Here is a 23564-nt window from a genome sequence, read left to right on the forward strand (position 1 = left end):
CAGGGTTATTTGGTAACCGTGATAGCGTTACGGAGATGTTTAATAAACTCAAGTGGCAGACTCTGCAAGAGAGGTGCTCTGCATCGCGGTGTAGCTTGCTCGCCAGGTTTCGAGAGGGTGCGTTTCTGGATGAGGTATCGAATATATTGCTTCCCCCTACTTATACCTCCCGAGGAGATCACGAATGTAAAATTAGGGAGATTAGAGCGCGCACGGCGGCTTTCAGACAGTCGTTCTTCCCGCGAACCATACGCGACTGGAACAGGAAAGGGAGGTAATGACAGCTTCGCGTAAAGTGCCCTCCGCCACACACCGTTGGGTGGCTTGCGGAGTATAAATGTAGATGTAGATGTAGATGTAGGGATGGATTCTTGGCTGGAAATTGAGGAAAAGAGGTCATACGAACATGTCCATCGCTATCACGGTAGACGGCGCTAACGAATGATAGTTCCTTTGATCACGTGCTCTACCCCCTTCCGTGTTGCAGAATGTGTGATGAACGCAGCGTTCTGTGAGCAACAGAATGGTCCGATATCCATGTCGGGAACAAGCAGACTTGGTGTTTGTGTACGGCCAAGCAGTTGGAAACGTTCGAGAGGCGGCAAGGGTGCATCAGAATAAGTATTGTACTCTCACACACACCAGCCACGACTCACAACATTTCAAGCTCTTTTTGGACGTTTCTGAGATCGCGGATCATTCCAGACAGCGAAGTCAGCGGAATGTGCATACATCAGATTTGGAGGACCGAGTGCTACAGGATACTGAGACAAACCGTAGTACAAGCACCAGGCAAATGGCCCGCTATCATTATGTGTACCCTGGATGAGAGGTATCTGTGAACGTGTGCATTTCATCCCATGGAGGCCACTGTAAACATTTGTTGTGACAGGGATGCGATGCAGTTCTGCACGATGTTCCGGAATGATTTATTCTCATTGTACCCACACCGTCCACATCCGAACAAATGTTCATAGGACCTTTCATCCTCCATTTAATGTCAGGAATCCATCCGTGCAATTTGAAGGTTTAATTAATGTTCACCAGGTACATTTATAAGCACTGTGTTGTATCTCATGCGGCTATACATTTACAAGCACTACAAATCGGCTCTGGATCAGCTATACCTCTTGTGATTAAGTTTCGAAGTAACAAAGTGCGTAGCTCTGATCGGTTTAGTGTACATCCTTGCACCTCGCACTTACATCGTTCTTTTAGACCACATAGGTAACATGGTCAAAATGGCTCTGAGCACTATGAGACCTAAGGTCATCAGTCCCCTAGAACTTAGAACTACTTAAACCCAACTAACCTAAGGGCAACACATACATCCATGCCCGAGGCAGGATTCGAACCTGCGACCGTAGTGTTCGCGCGGTTTCAGACTGTGGCGCCTAGAACCGCTTGGTCACACCGGCCGGCTTAACATGGTCAGCTGTAACAAAGTAAATTTCCTTTGGTCAAGTTAGCTGTGAAGTTTTGATCGCATTATCCACCAGTACAAGAATGTCTGTACAAATTCTATAGAAGCCTCTAACCTACCATGATATTTGCTGTCCCAAACTTACCTGTGTTAACTCATAGTAAAATGTCTCTACCGCATTACATAGTTTGATAGTATGGTAACGTCTCCACTTTCATACTTAAGTTACACAAACAAGCATTCAGTAGCTTACTATCATAACTGTGGCAAAATTTGTAATATACATTTTCTTATATGATAATTTCACTGATTTTCACATTTGAGTGTTCTACACATGTTGAACCTTTTTAAGTCTTCGCAATCCTGCTACAAATATCTCTGTACATTATTTATAAGGAAATGGATGTTACCACCATACGCTGCTTTTAGTGAATAATGCTCTACTGACGACTAGTTTTGTTCGGAAGCACCATTTTCAAGTCGACGGGAGAATACATTATTATAAAGACATCTTGGTAGACGTTCACAACAACATGTCGTATCCCCGTTAACAGTCGTTACCGACAAGCGAATTAACGTCATACCTGACATATCACCTACAGAGGTCGACATGCACTCCACAACACATGTGTCGAAAACGAATCCTCATTAAATCACTAGTCTCTTGTTGTAGGATATTCCGTGCTGATGTCATCTGTTCTCCTCAGCACACATATACACTAGTCTGTCACAGCTGAAGGGAGCAGTTACACGAATACATAGCTAAAATATTTTAATGTGAATCCTTACCAGTGAAAAAAAACTACTTAATAGTCACAATTGCCACTGTTACGTTACATATATGTTGCTACACTGCGAAAAGAAAACTCAGTTAAAGTAGAGATTTTCCTAATATAATGTATATGAGTATTGCTAATGAGCCTTTTCTTTTTTCCTTCGCAGGTAAGAATTGATGGTGGCACCTTCTAACTCGTGAAGCAAAACGTACATGTATTCTGCACTGCGCGTTCCTGGTAACACGTAAGAGCCTAGGAAGCAAGTATGAAACATTTGGGCCTCCGTGGACTGTAAGTAACGCTGAATGTCATGTGACTTCGTAACCATGACTCATTAGCTAATTTTATTGATTAATAATTTCGTAAGCTTTGCTGTAATTGACTGATGGTCATACAAAAAGTGTGGGCGATAATTTTGTTAATTGTATATTAATAAGTTATGTAGTGTAACTTTTCTGCTAATTATTCTGTTGGGTTTTATCAGGTTACCGAATAAGAATTCGGTTTTAGCTGATCTGTACGTTATATTCCACGCTACGCGGCATTTTGTTCAGCATTCAGATTCTCATCAACCTAATGGAAGCTCTTATTATTCGGGACAGAAAATTTATAAGTTGGTAGCTCCGATGCATAGTGAGTATTGTAGTACGGAATTCTAGACTGCTGATTACAAACCCTTTTTCAGATTTATGTTTCGTACAAAGTAGCTAATCTAATTTGGAGATAAGCAGGCTCCTCATATCGGAGGCACTAAAAGATCGGCACTGTGTGCTCCAGCATCCACTTGAAACTTGAAGCTCTTTGATCGACTGCCTCGACATTGATCAGTGCCGCAGCAGCGTCCCCTTCTCGAAGCGAGTATAACGGTATGACAAACCCATTTCCGGAAGAGCAGTTATTTTGGTGCCGATAATGCACCATCTAGTGTGGGAGAAATACACGACTTTTCATCGCCAAGCTTCGCAAAACAGAGTCAACTGCAATCACAAAGATGCGGCGACCCCGCTTCTGAACCTACACGTTTGTCATGTACCAATGGAGTTAATATTCTTCTAATTGGCATTTAAACGGACCATTCTTTCTAGATGTTAGTGTGGCTGTTCAACTGACCAATGAAAATCTGCGATTTCGTTCTTACTGACAAAGAATAGATTGATGGGTAGGAGTTCATTGATGCGTGTACCAAGAGAAATCATCGAGTATCGGACTATAAAATTTTAGTGAGCTTATAACACTTCAACAGCGTTTTACGTAGCTTATTCAATCAAATACCAAGTTTGGCTTAGTACATACGATACCCCAACAGAACAATTAGTCCTGTCACGGAAAAGCCACGTATAACACTCCCTTTCTGCTACTGCTACACCATAACCTTAAAGTAGGAGTCAGTTTGCAAAACAGAATTATTTTGTTATAGCAATTATGGTATAAAGCAACAGAGCAGTGTTACCCTCTGAGAGGAGTTTTGTTGTGTTGACCGTGTTATTCCTAATGGGTGTGGCTTATCGGAAGTGAAAGTCAGAATTACGTAAATAATTAAACAGTGACAAACAAAATAGTGCTTATCTGCACTGTTTCATTGATAAAGAAAACGGTCGCCAGCCTAACTAGGCAACAGAATGATTAACATTCTCGTTCAAGAAAATAGTTATTAGTAACTCTAATGGGTAAACACAACCTATACTTGACCACAAGCGAGTGCAATTAACTCTGACACATACATATGTTTACGGTAAGGTTGAAACTAACAGTTAGAGCAGCACAAACTATTTGCAAAATTATAACAGGTACAGAAAAACACTATCACTTTCTGGGCTTACATAAACTGAGTGGTCTTTATACTGTTAATATGCACACAAGAGAGACAAACACTTAGCAAACAAGAGTGCATAACGTTTCACAACTGCAGCTTTCTCACTTTTACTACATCGAAACACAATGTTAACAAAATTGCAAGAAACTGACTCACCTTTTAGCATTTACAACAGATATCAAGGTGATCGTTAGCTAAGCAAAACTTTAGAAGCCTCAGCCTTAAGAACTTTTAATTTTGCATTTGGCAACAGCACTTTAATAAGCAGTTTTAATAGGAAAATTATTTTCAGCAAACAACATTTACTTTAGCTCACTCTCTTGCCATATTAACTTTAAATTTCTCTTTACTATGTTCAACAGGCATTAAATAGAAAACTGGGTTTTAACGTACTTTCAGTAAGGACACTCGGTAATCACTTTAGTTCAAACGGAAAGGAACCTGAGAGGTGTTATGATGAGGAGAAAAATCAAGGTTGGTACATAAATTCAGATATAAATTACCTTATATTTGAGCACAATAACACCTCCATTAAGCTGATCCTTCACTGTACACCATTATAGTATTACGTTACAGTGATTGCGCAACGTGGTGGCAACTGCATGTTGGTAGGTGGATTCGCAGACTGAATTGCTGGACTCTGTCATTTCTTGGTGGCGACGACAGTTACAAATTCCAGAATAGTTCCAGCTATTTATCCATCCATCCGAGGCATTGGAAAGTAGCAGGAAAAGCCTCTCTCAGAACTAGCACCATATGCACCGTTTACATGGCAGTGCACGGACTCGTAGCTCGTCTCCGACTCGTAGCTCGCCTCCGAGTTGTGGCTCGTCCCCGACTGACTCTTGTTCCACCTTTTCCACCTAGGCCAACCACAATTTGCGCGCGCTACACAGTTCCGTTCCCGAGGGGAACCACAACAACTTTTATACACAGAATACTAAGAGCCCTAAGTGAGGATCAGCAATTTACATAACAGTAAACAACCATTTTAAGCAAAACAGAACATTTGCACATATAGACATTTCTACAAAAAAATTATTTACACAAAATTACAATTATATACAGTAAGTTTTATTCCCTCCAAATGGGACAAAGCATTTAAACGAGAGATATGCTACACAGCATACAATCAAATCATGACTTCAAAGTTTTAACAAAGAAAGGAGTATACAATTTTATGTTATCGATTCAATCACACACATTTACAGAAGCACAGCAATGTAACATCAAATGAAACAAAAGCAAAATAAATCAGTACAGCATTATAGCTATGGTGTTACAAGCTACACTTTACGTCGTCTGTCTGAGAGTGTCAGGCAGCTTTGTATTCGACAGAATGAAATCCCGGCTGATGCTTCAGGACACATGGTATTCTGTTGATTCAATATATTTTACTTTATAGGTGTGAACTACTGACAAGTACAACGGTTACAATTTAGCTTACTACGAGGGCTACTCAGAAAGTAAGGAACGATCGGTTGCAAAGTGGAAACCACAGTGAAAATAAAAACTTTTTTATTTTCAACAATTAGCTACAGCTTCGAGCTACTTTTCCATATAGTCTCTGCTAGGGCGTAAATATCTATCTGTACCCACATTCCAATAACCTCGTCATAGAAGGGAACCTCTTGCATTTCCGACAATTTTCTACGTGGATTGCAGCTCGTTGTCTGTGCAGAAATGTGGTCTTCGTAGCGGTTCACCTGGGAGCAGACGAAAATCAGAGGGAGCCAAGTCTGGGCTGTATAGTGGGTGATGAAACACTTGCCATCGAAAACGCTGCAGGAGTACCCTCATTGCCAGTGTAGTGTGCGTCCGAGAACGGTCGTGAATAAGCAACTGCACGACAGTTATTTTATACGAGTGGGGTTGCATGAAATTAGGCGAAATCACCTTTCCGGCACACATACTTGGAGGGAGACATTATTTTATAGGCATCTTCACACCCACACAGTGCGCTTACAAGTGAGAAGGACGGGCATACTAGCGACGTTTCCCGGCAATTTGTGCAAAGCTTCATCAGCTTTTCAATGTTGTTGTTGTTGTGGTCTTCAGTCCTGAGACTGGTTTGATGCAGCTCTCCATGCTACTCTATCCTGTGCAAGCTTCTTCATCTCCCAGTACCTACTGCAACCTACATCCTTCTGAATCTGCTTAGTGTATTGATCTCTTGGTCTCCCTCTACGATTTTTACCCTCCATGCTGCCCTCCAATGCTAAATTTGTGATCCCTTGATGCCTCAAAACATGTCCTACCAACCGATCCCTTCTTCTAGTCAAGTTGTGCCACAAACTTCTCTTCTCCCCAATCCTATTCAATACCTCCTCATTAGTTACGTGATCTACCCACCTTATCTTCAGCATTCTTCTGTAGCACCACATTTCGAAAGCTTCTATTCTCTTCTTGTCCAAACTAGTTATCGTCCATGTCTCACTTCCATACATGGCTACACTCCATACAAATACTTTCAGAAACGACATCCTGACACCTAAATCTATACTCGATGTTAACAAATTTCTCTTCTTGAGAAACGCTTTCCTTGCCATTGCCAGTCTACATTTTATTTCCTCTCTACTTCGACCATCATCAGTTATTTTACTCCCTAAATAGCAAACCTCCTTTACTACTTTAAGTGTCTCATCTCCTAATCTAATTCCCTCAGCATCACCCGACTTAATTTGACTACATTCCATTATCCTCGTTTTGCTTTTGTTGATGTTCATCTTATATCCTCCTTTCAAGACACTGTCCATTCCGTTCAACTGCTCTTCCAAGTCCTTTGCTGTCTCTGACAGAATTACAATGTCATCGGCGAACCTCAAAGTTTTTACTTCTTCTCCATGAATTTTAATACCTACTCCGAATTTTTCTTTTGTTTCCTTTACTGCTTGCTCAATATACAGATTGAATAACATCGGGGAGAGGCTACAACCCTGTCTCACTCCTTTCCCAACAACTGCTTCCCTTTCATGCCCCTCGACTCTTATAACTGCCATCTGGTTTCTGTACAAATTGTAAATAGCCTTTCGCGCCCTGTATTTTACCCCTGCCACCTTCAGAATTTGAAAGAGAGTATTCCAGTTAACGTTGTCAAAAGCTTTCTCTAAGTCTACAAATGCTAGAAACGTAGGTTTGCCTTTTCTTAATCTTTCTTCTAAGATAAGTCGTAAGGTTAGTATTGCCTCACGTGTTCCAACATTTCTACGGAATCCAAACTGATCTTCCCCGAGGTCAGCTTCTACCAGTTTTTCCATTCGTCTGTAAAGAATTCGCGTTAGTATTTTGCAGCTGTGACTTATTAAACTGATAGTTCGGTAATTTTCACATCTGTCAACACCTGCTTTCTTTGGGATTGGAATTATTATATTCTTCTTGAAGTCTGTGGGTATTTCGCCTGTCTCATACATCTTGCTCATCAGATGGTAGAGTTTTGTCATGACTGGCTCTCCCGAGGCCATCAGTAGTTCTAATGGAAAGTTGTCTACTCTCGGGGCCTTGTTTCGACTCAGATCTTTCAGTGCTCTGTCAAACTCTTCACGCAGTATCTTATCTCCCATTTCATCTTCATCTACATCCTCTTCCATTTCCATAATATTGTCCACAAGTACATCGCCCTTGTATAGACCCTATATATACTCTTTCCATCTTTCTGGTCTCCCTTCTTTGCTTAGAACTGGATTTCCATCTGAGCTCTTGATATTCATACAAGTGGTTCTCTTCTCTCCAAAGGTCTCTTTAATTTTCCTGTAGGCAGTATCTATCTTACCCCTAGTGAGACAAGCCTCTACATCCTTACATTTGTCCTCTAGATATCCCTGCTTAGCCATTTGGCACTTCCTGTCGATCTCATTTTTGAGACGTTTGTATTCCTTTTTGCCTGCTTCATTGACTGCATTTTAATATTTTCTCCTTTCATCAATTAAATTCAATATTTCTTCTGTTACCCAAGGATTTCTATTAGCCCTCGTCTTTTTACCTACTTGATCGTCTGCTGCCTTCACCACTTCATCCCTCAGAGCTACCCATTCTTCTTCTACTGTATTTCTTTCCCCCATTCCTGTCAATTGTTCCCTTATGCTCTCCCTGAAACTCTCTACAACCTCTGGTTCTTTCAGTTTATCCAGGTCCCATCTCCTTAAATTCCCACCTTTTTGCAGTTTCTTCAGTTTCAATCTGCAGTTCATAACCAATAGATTGTGGTCAGAATCCACATCTGCCCCTGGAAATGTCTTACAATTTAAAACCTGGTTCCTAAATCTCTGTCTTACCATTATATAATCTATCTGAAACCTGTCAGTATCTCCAGGCTTCTTCCATGTATACAGCCTCCTTTCATGATTCTTGAACCAAGTGTTAGCTATGATTAAGTTATGCTCTGTGCAAAATTCTACAAGGCGACTTCCTCTTTCATTCCTTCCCCCCAATCCATATTCACCTACTATGTTTCCTTCTCTCCCTTTTCCTACTGACGAATTCCAGTCACCCATGACTATTAAATTTTCGTCTCCCTTCACTACCTGAATAATTTCTTTTATCTCGTCATACATTTCATCTATTTCTTCATCATCTGCAGAGCTAGTTGGCATATAAACTTGTACTACTGTAGTAGGCATGGGCTTTGTGTCTATCTTGGCCACAATAATGCGTTCACTATGCTGTTTGTAGTAGCTAACCCGCACTCCTATTTTTTTATTCATTATGAAACCTACTCCTGCATTACCCCTATTTGATTTTGTATTTATAACCCTGTAATCACCTGACCAAAAGTCTTGTTCCTCCTGCCACCGAACTTCACTAATTCCCACTATATCTAACTTTAACCTATCCATTTCCCTTTTCAAATTTTCTAACCTACCTGCCCGATTAAGTGATCTGACATTCCACGCTCCGATCCGTAGAACGCCAGTTTTCTTTCTCCTGATAACGACGTCCTCTTGAGTAGTCCCCGCCCGGAGATCCGAATGGGGGACTATTTTACCTCCGGAATATTTTACCCAAGAGGACGCCATCATCATTTAATCATACAGTAGAGCTGCATGTCCTCGGGAAAAATTACGGCTGTAGTTTCCCCTTGCTTTCAGCCGTAGCTTTTCAATATGCTTTCCATTTGGCGATCGATCGTTCCTTACTTTGCGTGTATCCCTCGTACAGTTATTTTACTTACTTGATTCATCGCATTTACTTTGTCATCCAGCTACGTTAGTCCTATTGCATAATAATAGCTCCAGTTGCGCTCGTACATTGTTCCGTAAGCTAAGTCAGTCTCATATTAAGGGGATGAGAGTTATTGGCGGAACTGTGGAAAGATATCGTGAATTGGATTGTCGTTGCCGTGATTTGTCAAGTGTGTGTGTCTGTGTGTATTGCCGTGATTTGTCAAGTATATATATATATATATATATATATATATATATATATATATATATATATATATATGTGTGTGTGTGTGTGTGTGTGTGTGTGTGTGTGTGTGTGTCGTTTTGATGGCTGTTAATACTGCTTCTTTAGAGAATTACTAAGCTTTAGTTGTTTAGATAAAGGGAAGAAAGAGGTGAAACTTGGTAATGGCACCAAGTCTATTATCCTTGGAGGGCCGAAACGTATTACGTAGCTATCTGACGCAAGTGTCACCATCAACAGTGTCAAGGGTACTCCACTCGACACAGTAGAAAGAGTTTTGTAATTTAGTCTATGGCACTACCACAAAGTATGGTGGTCAAGAACAATATTATAACTCCTTTGCATCGCTTGTGGGGCAAATAAAGTCATTGCTAATTTTTTAGACCACTGCGGTTCTGATCGGCTAAGTCCGAGTGGAGTGCCACAACACATGCTTGCAATAGCCACCCCACCAAAGGATGCAGAACAGGACTCCGAATTTCAACACTTCTGGCAATCTACTCAAACTCCAGACATTTTTATCGAATTCCATTGGTCACTTTTATACAACAGAAACTGATGGAAACGCCTTAATTTTCGTATGGACGATGTGCCGAAAGGTGTAGCAATGGCTGTGATTTAAAGGTTCAGTAGAGTGCAATATCACTGCTGATGTTCAGTACACATAATACAACATCAGCAAAAGAGTTTATTGAGGGCAGCTCCTGAACGAGTTGTAACCCGCTGTGCACTGCAAACCCACTGGGGCCACCGAACAAGAATGGTCGCCGCTCGCCAACTTCTGCAAACCTGCTGCACAGCGCTGGTCGAAACGCTAGTGCACGAATTGGATGTCGCCTCCATCAACTACGATATCGTATCGAAAGTTTCTGAGCATTTTGTTTACACATGTGACAAAAAATGTCGTTTATATATTTGGTGCGCTTACATAGTTGAGTCTTGACCTTATCTGTCCATTTGGAAATAAGGATTTTTGGCACTTACTTCGTCGAGTGGACGACAAAACAATTGGAGCTTTGGTGGGTGCTCTCGAGCAAAGGGTTTTTCGTTGCTCGGTAACGGATGGAGACAGGTGGACTGTTGACAGTTAGGGTGCGTTTTCGTCTGTGCAACATTCCGTGAGAATTTGGTGCGTGCAGCCGTTGGACGGAGAGACAAGGGGGCGCATTCAGCAGTGCAAAGTCACGTAATGAGGCTATGATCGTTTGGTGCTTTGTCTTGCTGCGGCTCACTGTTAGAATATTCAGTTTTCCGCTCGCATTCAAATTCATTTTGCGTTATCGCTTTTGCCGTGTGGTCTAACGATAAACGCATGGCATTTGAAATGTATTTCGAAGGTTGTCAAGAAAGTAAATTCTGATCGATCGCAAAATGGAAACCACTGGGAAAATCAGGTAAAGCTTTGCACAGATGTGTTGGGTAGTGTCTCTAGTATGGCAGTCGATCGTGTCGCGTCGCTCTTTTTAGTTTTGAGTGAACAGTGAGCACGTAAAGATGCGTAGGGAAGAGCGTCTCCCGCCAAGTGTGACGGCCTGGTTAGCTTATGTCACGCAGCATACATAACACAACAGTCGAGCAGTTCCTTCTTCATGCCAGTTCTCGGCCGCACACTGCAGAGGCAATGAAGACGTTCCTGCAGCGTTTCCAGTAAGATGTGTTTGATCACCCACAATACAGTCCGTAATTGGTTACCAATGAGTCTCATATCTGCTCACAAGAACCGCTGGCTATGAAGTCAAAATTTTTCCACAGACAACGACTGGCACATCAGCGCAGATAACTGGTTGAAAGCACGGGCGGCTGCTTTCTATGACGAGAATATTGGGAGGTTGATACAAAACTACGACAAAACTCGAAGTTGGAGTGGCGACTATGTAGAGAAGTAGGTGGAGGGTGTACCTAACTGTTAGAAATAAAACGTTTCTGGTTTTCACTGTGGTATCCACTTCGCGACCGATCGGAACTTACTTTCTGAGCAACCCTCGTATTATGCATTGTCTTGTTTATAGGTGGTCAAGTCGCCAGTTTACAAATATAGAGGGAAATAAAATGGCTGTTTGCAGTTCTTCATACTCACGAACAGCCTGGGAACAGCGAAAGCAATCCTGATCAAAATAAAAAGACCTTGTTCGTACTTCGACAAATACATGTTGAAAAAGAGGAGTGATCCAGACGTCATTGATCAACCGAAGCCGTCCTGAATCCTTTATGGACCTCTCTGGAAAACAAATGGCTTGAAACAATGAGAAAAATATAAAAAAGGATGAAAGCTTGTTTATAACTGAAATAGTTGCACCCATTGTTGTATAGGCATTGCACCGCCCAACGGTATCTTCTTTTCTAGGGCGTAGAGGCTGAAAGCAAACAAGGTCAAATAAGACCCTCCCCGACCCCCCATCACACACACACACACACACACACACACACACACACAGACGCACGCGAGCACACACACACACTCAAACTCTGGCGCTTAAACGGAGATGTGTAACACGTTTCCGTTCCATGTATCTGTGCAAAGCCGCGTGTTGAGAAATAAATATATTTTTGGGGCTGTTGACTGTAAACGTTAAGCATAAAATAAATGTTCCATTTTCTAGAGACAGACATGAAATAGTTATCAATTTAGATTAACGAAGTTTTGCAGGAATTTCTCCAAAGTCTGAAAAACTTTTGGGATTATGTTAGACATGTATGTAGTGGACACCTTGAGCTACAACTGTAAACTTGCGTAGGTGTCGCCGCTGCCAATAATTCGAAGTGTCAGAGTTACCTTTACGCCACTGGTGTAGCATCTCTGTATTTTGTGTTTTGCTTTATTATCAATGGCTCCACGGGATGAATTTCGAAATCGCGCATGCAGCACATATTTACCTGTTACCTCCTCCGACGTCTCTCATACATGCATTATGAAAAAGGGATTAATAATTCCCGTACTTAGGCTTCATTCTGCGATTCCGGATTTTTTCTCTAACGGTACTGGCTGCAGCGTAAGTTGCTGATACCTAAATGGACATCTGATCACGTGAACAACGTGTATGATTGTATCTAAATATGAATCGGAACACGTGCGTGCAAATGTAGAGCTAGCGGGGGGTACTTACGCACATGTCTTTCCTTTCGTGTCAACTGCGAAGCAAACACTGCCGTACAGCGACTGGGCACACTTATGTAAACACACTTTTATACGTGTATATGATGCAGTTCCATAACCAGCAACTCGTTTAAATGGTAGTTTCATGGACTCTTACGATGTTCATAACACCTACAAATTGGCGTTCTGTTTTAGTAATTTAGTTAATGGAATAAACTGAAGAGAAACTCTTAGACTAGCCGTCGTCTTTGCTTCAGCTGTTTAGAGAAGGAATAATTACAGTTAATTTAAACTACATGAAATTCTGGCGAAGAGTTAAACTTTGGATGTTAACTCTGGATCCACATTCAACGCTGCGTCCCTGTCAGTTGCACAGTCGTACGACAAGACAACCCAGCTTTTCGTAGAAGCTGGGTATCTCTGATAACAGAGATGGATAATATTTACGCCATTATTTGCTCTATGTTAGTTCTGCGTGGAACGAATTTGTTATGCACTACTAAAAAGTACTGTAAACTCAGGGATCTCCTCAGTATTTATGGTTCAGTAAGCTAATATCAAAGTGTCTTGGAAATTATTTAAAATGGCTCTTTATTAATCTTTTAGTGGGTCCACAGATGCGAGAAATTTCCTGAAAGAAGTCTTTTTCAGCCTGCGGTTGTTTTATCTATGAAACAAACACTTTACATCTTTCCCCATTAGCGATTGCCTAATTTCGCCCAATTGGGATTTATCAAGCCATACCCCACAGTAACCATTACATGTGCCTGTAGCATGCTACGATCCACCCGTAAGTGTGGGAAGAGCATTTCTCTTTTCTCGGTTAGCTTATAACGGCGATAAACGTGGCAATGTAACGAAATGGAAGGATTACGTAATGTAACTCTCTGTACGTTTAAAGATCACGTAACTGTGGTGAAACTACGAGAGGATGGAATAGTTTGCAACATCACGGAGAGCGATTACAGAGATCGGATCAGCATGAGCCATTAACAACCATTTATATTAAGTGAGTAAATTATGAAGCACACATATAATTGTATTTAGAGAACAATTTTTCTGCCTAATAATACTCTTATTACAAAGTAAATAACGATAAAAACCTAATTGTTTCTCGCGATAGTAGTAGTTCATATCACGCCTTACAATCTGGTCTGAGACCTATTTCTCTCGGTAACAAGACCTGTAACTGTATTTCACGCCAAGCCTTTTTTCATTGACTTGTCTACACTCAGCAGTAATGTCAGTTGGTGTCAGGAGACGGAGAGAATTCTTGGTATCGTATTGCGCAGTATTTACTATATGTTATTAGCTGAATTAAGCGTAGCTAACATAAATTAAGTATCCTTTTTCTCATTTATAAATCAACGACGCTATTTTGTTATGCCGTGTGTGTACAAAGCGATGGACTTCTCCCACACCTTCACCCTCCACCTAGCATAGATCCTTTGCCAACCGCATCAGACAGACAGATACGTAAGTCCTGTATCAGGCTAAAGAAACCGAGACTATGTGATGAGCTTCCTTTTGTGTGAAATCCGTTTCGTCATCTTTAGGTGCCGTCCCCCTACGTTACTCGTCCAACACACGCAGTCTTCAGCTCTTTCATTGCACATTGAGATATTCACATAGTGAATTACGAACTACGCTCACGCAGCAACGGGAAAGCTTCTCGAATAAATCATATCAGAAAGCACTGTAATAAAATCATATGATAATGCCGAGACCGCTCCTGATCACCATGTTTAGTTTTCCTTTTTTTTCAACCTGTGCTGTATTACTCGCATGACTAGCAAACAATGTATGGAATTTGGTCATTATTAAAAATATAATTTAACAGTCTAACGACCTTTGAATCACAGCAAAAGGCACCTGTCCCAAGAAGGTTGGCACTTCCACACTTTCTACGTGTGTGTTAGTAAGGTTAGGGACCCAGTCCCCCACACAAGTGTATTCTTCCAGGAAGTTTCCATCAATGAACACACAGCTACAGAGTGAAATTCATTCTGGAAACTATCTCTGCACAATCATTTCTGCCAGGAGTGCTAGTCTCGCAAGGTACACTAGAGAACTGTGGAGTCTCTATGGTAGGAAATTAGGTACTGCAGAAGTAAAGCTGTGAGGGTATATCGTGAGTCGCACTTTCATAACTCAGTTGTTAGAGTGAAACGCAGAAGTTCCAGGTTTGAGTTTCGGTCCGGAAGTTTAAGATCAGCCCACGCTCCGTATCAGAGTGAAAATTCATTAGTGTAAACTTACCGATTGTGTTGTGTGCTTCTTAGACGGGGATTTGATTTGACATGTGCAGAAAAGCGGCTAAACTCGACACTCATATTGACCAGTGCATCATTTCAACGCGAAGAAATTCATCTTGGTCGATGCTGAAGAACAGATGATGATGATGATGACGATGATGTTAATGATAAAGGTTTTAGAACACTAAACTGCTGGCTTGTAGTACGCTACGTAAAATAATAAACGAAGTGACTGTTATGAAATCCACTATGCTAACACACGTTAGTAAAATGCCGCAGATATAAAATAAGTACGTCGTCCACTAGAACACAGTGTGAAATGAGAGACTTTCCGTCACCTGGGGTTTTACACAAACGATATAAACATTGCCTCTATTTACCGCCCACCCAGGATGATCTCAGACCACAAATAGGGGAAAAGGAAAACTGCTGAATTTTCCATTTTAGGAGGAGAGGAGTTTCGTCCTGGAAACTTTCCACGACTGTAGTTAAAACTTTGACTGCTTGCAGCGTTATTTTGTTTTATCACTTAATAGCTTAACAGCTCCCAGATCTAGTACGCCATAAGTTTCATAACAAGTTCATGCAGAGCTTTGAACTGTTCAGTAGTTTTGGTACATTGCATAAATGACGTAGTAAATCTTAGGAATACCGGTAGAATTGTGTGTTCGTTTCTTTGGCTGTTTTGTACATAAGTAGAACCGCACATTGTTTAGTTTTAGTCCACTGTTTATTTTATGTCCTTACAAAATATAAAGTTAACTGCTAGCGTAACTCCCGCACTTTCATGGTGCAGGTAAAGTTTACGTGCACAACATTATCAAAGGCAAGAGTTCCTTGTTCTAAGTGTAAGTACGAAAGTTGTTATGCAATAACAAAAAATGTTTTGTGTATGTTTGACGAAGTATTGAATAAATCTGTATACTTATTTCCTACACCATCCCTCTGTTTCACGTTGCGAATCAACAATTTTCGAATAAGACCTTAATTAAACTGAAAGGGTACAGTACCGCCCAACATTGAAAATAGGTACAACATACTTCATTATTTTTGTCAAAACAACACATTTTTTTGTAAAATAACTCAATTTCGATTAATACAGCGAAGCCGGATACCAATGTGGGAAAGAATGGCAATTTATTTATTTAATTGATCACATGTGCACTCCCACAAAATAAATCCCTACATCCAGTTTGGTGAGATCTGTGAAATGAATGAATGTATGGTCGTCTGCTAACCACAGATAGTGAATGTGAATATATGATCATCTTTGAGACGATCCTTTCGCCACCTTTGGTGGGACCAAAGAGATGAAATTTACCTGAGCTTTGAGCACCTGAAATGTGGCTGACCAATACGGTAGCAAGATGCTCCCCCACTTCAGCAGAGGTGCGAGAGGACCTGAAGAACGGCCATGTTTCGGCACTCTGCCGCTGGATCTTGTGTTGTTAAGACCTGTCTTAGGTGTGCTCTGTAAAGACAAAAGAGTGGAGACATAGTATGCATGTGGAATATTTAAGAGTAGTTTGAAACAATAATTTCTCTATTTCAGGAACTTTTGTGCGGAGAATTAAATGTCAGGCAGGTAATATTAATGGGATCGTAGTAATCTTCGGAAGTGACCAATGGTCACAATGAAACCACGTGTAGCAATAAGTTGAAATACTTCCATGTGCTTAAGTTAAGCTGAATTACTAGCGTGTGTACAATAAGTTGAAATATTTAAGAAATAGCGTGTGTACCATAAGTTGAAATATTTAAGAAGTGGCGTGTGCAGGACTTGAAATTAGAGACGAGTACTTCCACGTGGTGAGTACTGTGTGAGTCTCAATCTGTGTATGAGACAAAGGATAAAGAGAAGTACTCGTCCATGGTATCAGTTGAGGACTCGCGAGTGTGATGAATATGTTCTTAATATTACTTTGCGTGACATGATTCCGTGTGACGCTAGATTCAAACTCTGAGAGAGAAGCAAGGTGAGTCGGCCGTCTATCCAGCAACGCCACTTGGCTTGCATTGCACAGGAAGACGTGCATATATCTCCAGAGTTCGTAGTAGGAAAGTAGAATTACAAAGTGGGGCAGTGTCGTGTGAAACTGGGATAAATACTAATTGAAGTGGGAAAGCTGAAAGTGATAGTGTTGTGACTAATTATTGTATTGTATTCCATGTTGTAGTGTGGTGTATGTCATGTAAGTTGGGTATGTGTGGTTTGCATGGGAGAGTAGCAAGGTAGTTTCAAAAGATTAGTGGGTTATGCGTATTCCTTTTGTACTGCTCGGTCTGGAGGAAAGTTTCGTGATGATGATTGTGAGAGTCGAAGTGTGAGAAATAATAAAAGATCCACCATCCTATCCAGAAAGTGCACTGTATCGTTAAATAATTACGAGACCATAAGATAGAGATTCACCAATGTAAAGCTATGCCCACTGGGCGGAATTTCTCATGTGTTATTGTTGTAGGTTATAGAATTTGTGTGTTTAGGTTATAGAATTTATTCGGAATAAATAAGATAGTGAAAAGAAAAAGATTGGTGGCCTTTTCCTTCGAATTGTATGTTGTCATGATATCCAGAATTTATAATGTGTGCGCCATTCATATTCAGTGCGATGGCCACGTGTTGACAAAAGCCGTTAAATAAAAAAAGAAAGAAAATGTGGTATTGCCAGTGCGTAGTGAACAGTCAGAGTTCTGTAAATTACTGATAGTCAGATGCGTGTTTCCGTTGCGTATTAATCATATAGGAAGATAACTTGTAACTTAATTGTGAGTACTAGAGTTCATGTTACTCGATAAATAAGAGTGAATCCACTCGCTTGGCAGACCACTCATCTTGCGGGCCTGACTGCTTGATGCCACAGTATGAGCAAGGCATGTGGGTGCCTCTCAAAACAATTGACAGTTTCAATTTTACTATAAATACTTTTATTTGCAGATAAAAGACAGGATGATAAATATGTAGAACAGAAATGTTCCCTAATTTACGTAGCCCTTTATTTATTCACATTCAGTTTCTGGTCGGTTCATCTCTTCCTGGTTCTAGCGGAAGCTAGTACGACGCTGATCGCATACGTATACAAACAGATCGAAATGAGATAACGCCTGATGGCCACGCAATACACGTGACGTACGGATAACGTGTTACGATCTTAACTGACCAAAGCTACTAGGTAAAAAACAGTAGGATTCGCTTTCTTACGTTAGTCTGCGGTAGCCGACAGTTGTTCCAGAACTCGAAGTTCTTGTATCCTGTGCTAAGTAGTAGAAATAATCAAGCTGATTTGCTTTGCCAGTTCTACAGGTCAGGAATGTGTATTGAACACTGATATGACATCTTTTCGTTTTGACTACATTGTAGATGGGAGCGACAACTTGCATTAGTAACTTTAAAACATTGTAAAGAAATTGAGTTTAACTTATTGTTCCCAGGAGTTACGTAACTTAATTTGTTTGCTCAGAAGGTTGATCAGTTGACGATAGAAACTTCAGGACGAAATTATAGCAAAATATCTGAGCATTAGGCAACGTCACATTGCTGCACGGTTGAGCACTGTGAACTAAACTCTCCTTCCAGTGTATGAGTTACCAGTAAGGTCGATGCATTTTTAATACTTAGATACTCAACCACAATGAATACCATGAAAGCAATCGCTCTCCTGCATGAGGCTGTTTTTGTTTGAAATATTCAATTTATATCATTTCCTTTACTATTGACTAATTTTTTGTACTTGAGAATCATCAGCTGACAGTGGAAAGAAGGAGGTTACTTTATGTCCTCAAAGCACGCTGTGGTCCACACAACAGAGTGGACGGAACATTATCGTCTTATCTTTGATAAGAGCACAAAAGCCAGAGGCGATAAGGACTACCTGAACTCCAAAAATAATCATTACATCACAAGTCAGACCCCAGAAGAGATTTAGCATCAGATTATCCCGCAGACGTAACGGACGTATCACAATAGGATTGGGAGACATGTGTCAATCATTATGGCATATATAAAACTCGTCTGTGGCAGAAAAACGGTTAATGACAATATACAGTGATTAGCAGCCATCATAGTATCAAAACAATTTTTAAAAGACAGTGTCCAGTGTGGAGCAATTCAAAGTAATTTAGTTCAGTCGGAGTGAGAGGTGTGAGTTATGCTACGGCTGGATAGCTAACTTCACCACATGTTATTGCTCTCACTGCCATCCACTCCTTCTCCCATAGATAGATGGCACTGTAGTTCAACATGGAGACGTAAGCCTTCAGTAAACAGATGCAAAAACGGCTCTGAGCACTATGGGACTTAACATCTGAGGTCATCAGTCCTCTAGAACTTAGAACTACTTAAACCTAACTAACCTAAGGACATCACAAACATCCATGCCAGAGGCAGGATTCGAACCTGCGACCGGTTCCGGACTGAAGCGCCTAGAACCGCTCGGCCACCGCGGCCGGCTAAACAGGTGCATTGCGTCATACTGTTTTCGGCTCATTTCTTACAAGGGAACCTCCCCATCGCACCCCCCTCAGATTTAGTTATAAGTTGGCACAGTGGATAGGCCTTGAAAAACTGAACACAGATCACTCGAGAAAACAGGAAGAAGTTGTGTGGAACTATGAAAAAAATAGGCAACATATACAAACTGAGTAGTCCATCCACAAGATAGGCAACATCAAGAAGAATGTGTGCTCAGGAGCGCCGTGGTCCCGTGGTTAGCGTGAGCAACTACGGAACAAGAGGTCCTTGGTTCAAATCTTCAATTGAGCGAAAATTTTACTGTATTTATTTTCACAAAGTTATGATCTGTTCGTTTGTTCATTGACGTCTCTGTTCACTGTAATAAGTTTAGTGTCTGTGTTTTGCGACCGCACCGCAGAACCGTGCGATTAATATTGAAGTCGCGAACTATATTTGCTGGATTCATATTGCCCACGGAATACACCTCACGTATTTAATGCACTCTCGTCCAATGTAGCGAACAGTCAACTGCCAGCCAGGGAGCCTCGTTAGCAGGAATACTGTCTCTTCCGTGCGCTGTAGTCGAGTGACGTCGTGTGTTTCGATGTTTGTTAAGGTGTAGCGCCCCATACTACGGCGCAGTTATCTCGCATCGCACGGACGGATAATAATTGTCTGAAAATAAAAATTTAAACTTTTCACACTCGAGGAGACTTGAACCAAGGACCTCTCGTTCCGTAGTTGCGCACGCTAATCACGGGACCACGGTGCGCCTGGGCTCACGTTCTCCTCGATGTTGCCTATCTTGCGCGTGGACTACTCAATTTGTATATTTTGCTTATTTTCTTCTGTTCCACACAACTTCTTCCTGTTTTCTCGATTGATCTGTGTTCAGTTTTTCAAGGCCTATCCACTGTGCCAACTTATAACTAAATCTGAGGGGGGTGCGATGGGGAGGTTCCCTTGTTAGTTAGTTGTTAACTTTGGTCATATCCCTATAGTCTCGCATACCCAAGTATTTCTCAAGATCTTTTGTGTACATATTTTGTCAGGTATATCTGTTGCTGTCCTGGCAGGATATTGAAGCTTTAACAACTGGCAGGAAACTATTTACTTAGCTGACAGCTCATCTGTACAAGTATTCTGATGACTACATATAATTGATAGCTTTAATTCAGTATGCAATTCGAATCCTGAAACTAGTTTGTGCAGCCGAAGCTAATCCTTACTCTGGTCCGTCTAGAGTCAGTTTTAAAATAGTTGCGTGTTTCTGAATAAGCTAGCGAGTTATGTACAGTTGGCACTCCTGGAGGGGGGAATCACAAGACAAACTGCATTTTTCCATATTGTCTACTTCACTGGATGCGATGCTTGGAGTTTATTATTGTGTGTATGACCGAATTTGTTACGATGACAGATCAAAGTTTAGTCAGCGATCTCGCTGCCAGAAGAGTTCGGAAACATGCAATGCTGCATAAAATGCTGCTAACATTATAGTACCCCTAATCTATAATAGATTAACTACTCTTCCTCTGCTTAGTTTATAATGCAATAAACGTTGTAATATAAGGCTCCGAACGGACTGTATACTGTAATGTTCTGAGAGTGTGCAAATAAATTACCGTTGCTGCAACAACCAAAAGTCTCGAAAATTTGCAACGACCATGAGAGCTACTCACAGCTAACCCAAATCCGGACACATTGGTGGAATTTGGATACCACTGCTCTAGAAAGCTTTTCTAACGTGTTTTTGGTTTCCTGAATCGTCTAATGTGTATATGTATGTTTCAATTAATTTTACGAAAATGATAATTCTAATTCCTTCCTCACTCTTTTGCCACTTTGGTGAAATTGTAGTAGATGGCACGTAATACCATATGTACTTGTGAACTACCAAATATTTTCTCTTATAAATACCTATCGTAACTGAAAGCAAGAGAATGTGTGAATAAAATTATGAATAATTATGTCGTATAAGAAGTGACGCATATTAAATGAGATGTTATCATGTCTGCCAAGTAAGGATAAAGGCTGAAAGAATTAATATCTAAAGAGCTAAAATCATCGCATGAACGTCATAAAATTCAGACACTCAAGTAAATACACTAGCTGATCAAAAGTATCCAGACACCAGTTAGAGAACGTTAATATGGGCCACAAACATACGTCGCCTTTATAACGGCCGGAACTCCACTGCAGACATTTTTCATGAAGCGTCTCAATGTGCATGGAGGAATGGTAGCCTATTCTTCCTGAGGCGCGAAGATCGGAAAAGGTAATCGTGTAGGACGGTGCAGTCTGTAGCAAAGTTGTTCCGTTGGGTTCAGGTCAAGATCATGGCAAGCCAGTCCATTTGAGGAATGTTATTGTCCACAAACTATTACCTGATAATCCTGTCTTATGGCAGGGTGCATTGTCATTCTTATAGAATCACAGCATCCGAATTGTTTCTCTTCTGATAACACAATACTCCTTGCTTCTCTTTACCACGCGAGTACGTCTTTCATGACTTGTAGCGTGAAGCTCTGCATTACATTGGTGCGTCTGCATACTTTAATCAGAAAGCATTTTTCTTTTATTTTGTGACAGGCCTCTGTTAATGACAATTGCTCATAAACAGGCTGCAAGGATATTTATCACAAACATTGTAATTCGAAGAATATTTATTGATAAGGTGGTGGTGGTGGTTAGTGTTTAACGTCCCGTCGACAGCGAGGTCATTAGAGAAGGAGCGCAAGCTCGGGTTAGGGAAGGATTGGGAAGGAAATCGGTCGTGCCCTTTCAAAGGAACCATCCCGGAATTTGCCTGAAACGATTTAGGGAAATCACGGAAAACCTAAATCAGGATGGCCGGAGACGGGATTGAACCGTCGTCCTCCGGAATGCGAGTCCAGTGTGCTAACCACTGCGCCACCTCGCTCGGTTATTGATAAGGTTTGATTTCAATAGTGGACGATAACATATGAGATTGAAAAAATTTGTCCCTCATAACGGGGAAGCAACCAAAAAAATCAGAAAAGGCAGTTAGTTGCAAAGGCTCTCTCTATATGTAATGAACGTCAGTAAGGCGAAAGAAGATAAGGATTTCTATTCCGTGTATAAAGGGTAATATAAGCATCAGCAGGAAATAGTATGCTGTAGGGAGATTCGTTATAAATTAGGAAGGGTGAGTTACTGCGATCAGCTTAGTGATTGAGTTGTTTTCATCGGAACTGGCAGCAAACCAGCACCAACAGGTAAACATGCCGGCGTCGCAAGCAGAAGATAAGGACACAGAGTAAGTATATAAGAACACGGAACCATTATTTTAGCATGTAAAAATAATATAATAACAAAAAGATGTTCAAATGTGTGTGAATTACTAAGGGATCAAACTGCTGAGCTCGTTGGTCCCTAGTCTTACACACAACTTAAACTAACTTATGCTAAGAACAACACACTCGCCCTTGCCCGAGGGAGGACTCGAACCTCCGGCGGGAGAGGCCGCGCAATCCATGACATGGCGCCTCTAACCGCGTTGCCACTCCGTGTGGCTATAATAATCAGGCAGAATAGGAACACTATAGTAGGAGACTGGGTTTGGTAGTAGAAATGAGAGAGAGGAAAGACTAATGATGTTCTGCAATGACGTTTAGAGAGTAATAGCGAATACACTGTTCAAAAATCACAAGAAGGGAAGGTAAGCATGGAAAAGGCCAGGATATACGGGAAGATTAGAATTGGATTCGATCATGGTCACAGAGAGATTTCGAAATGAGATATTGGATTATAACGTGTACCTTGGAGCAGATGTAGACTCCTGTCACAATTTAATGATGATGAAGAGTTTGCCGAAGCTTGAGAGACTCGGCCGGAAGAATCAGTTTCCATAGAAGTGGATTACTGATGTACTGAGCAATGAAGAGATGAATTTGAAGTTCTCGAAGTTGCAGAAGTTGTATGGACACAGAGAGGTATAAGAAAAGTAACCGCAAAGACATCTTGGGTAACAGACGCAGGCCGCGGTGGTCTCGCGGTTCTAGGCGCGCAGTCCGGAACCGTGCGACTGCTACGGTCGCAGGTTCGAATCCTGCCTCGGGCATGGATGTGTGTGATGTCCTTAGGTTAGTTAGGTTTAAGTAGTTCTAAGTCCTAGGGGACTAATGACCACAGCAGTTGAGTCCCATAGTGCTCAGAGCCATTTGAACCATTTTTTGGGTAACAGACAAAACAATTCTACCAATCGACGAAGGAAGTAAATGTAAATGTGTCCAGGGAAATTCAGGAATACAGCTACGTAATTCACTTAGAGATGAAAATAATTCAAGCTGAAGGGAAGTCAAGGCGAAATGGCGGCAGAAAAAATGGCCT

General features: G+C 41.1%; 1 non-coding gene across 1 annotated transcript; it reads right to left on the bottom strand.

Annotated features, from left to right (window-relative positions):
- Positions 1–22061: 22061 nt before the first annotated feature.
- On the bottom strand, positions 22062–22134 carry Trnaa-cgc (transfer RNA alanine (anticodon CGC)). The gene has a single exon. It is a non-coding gene; the product is annotated as a tRNA-Ala (tRNA).
- Positions 22135–23564: the final 1430 nt, after the last annotated feature.

The sequence above is a fragment of the Schistocerca nitens genome, chromosome 8 (genome assembly GCF_023898315.1).
Source record: "Schistocerca nitens isolate TAMUIC-IGC-003100 chromosome 8, iqSchNite1.1, whole genome shotgun sequence".
NCBI classification, from domain to species: Eukaryota; Metazoa; Arthropoda; class Insecta; order Orthoptera; family Acrididae; genus Schistocerca; species Schistocerca nitens.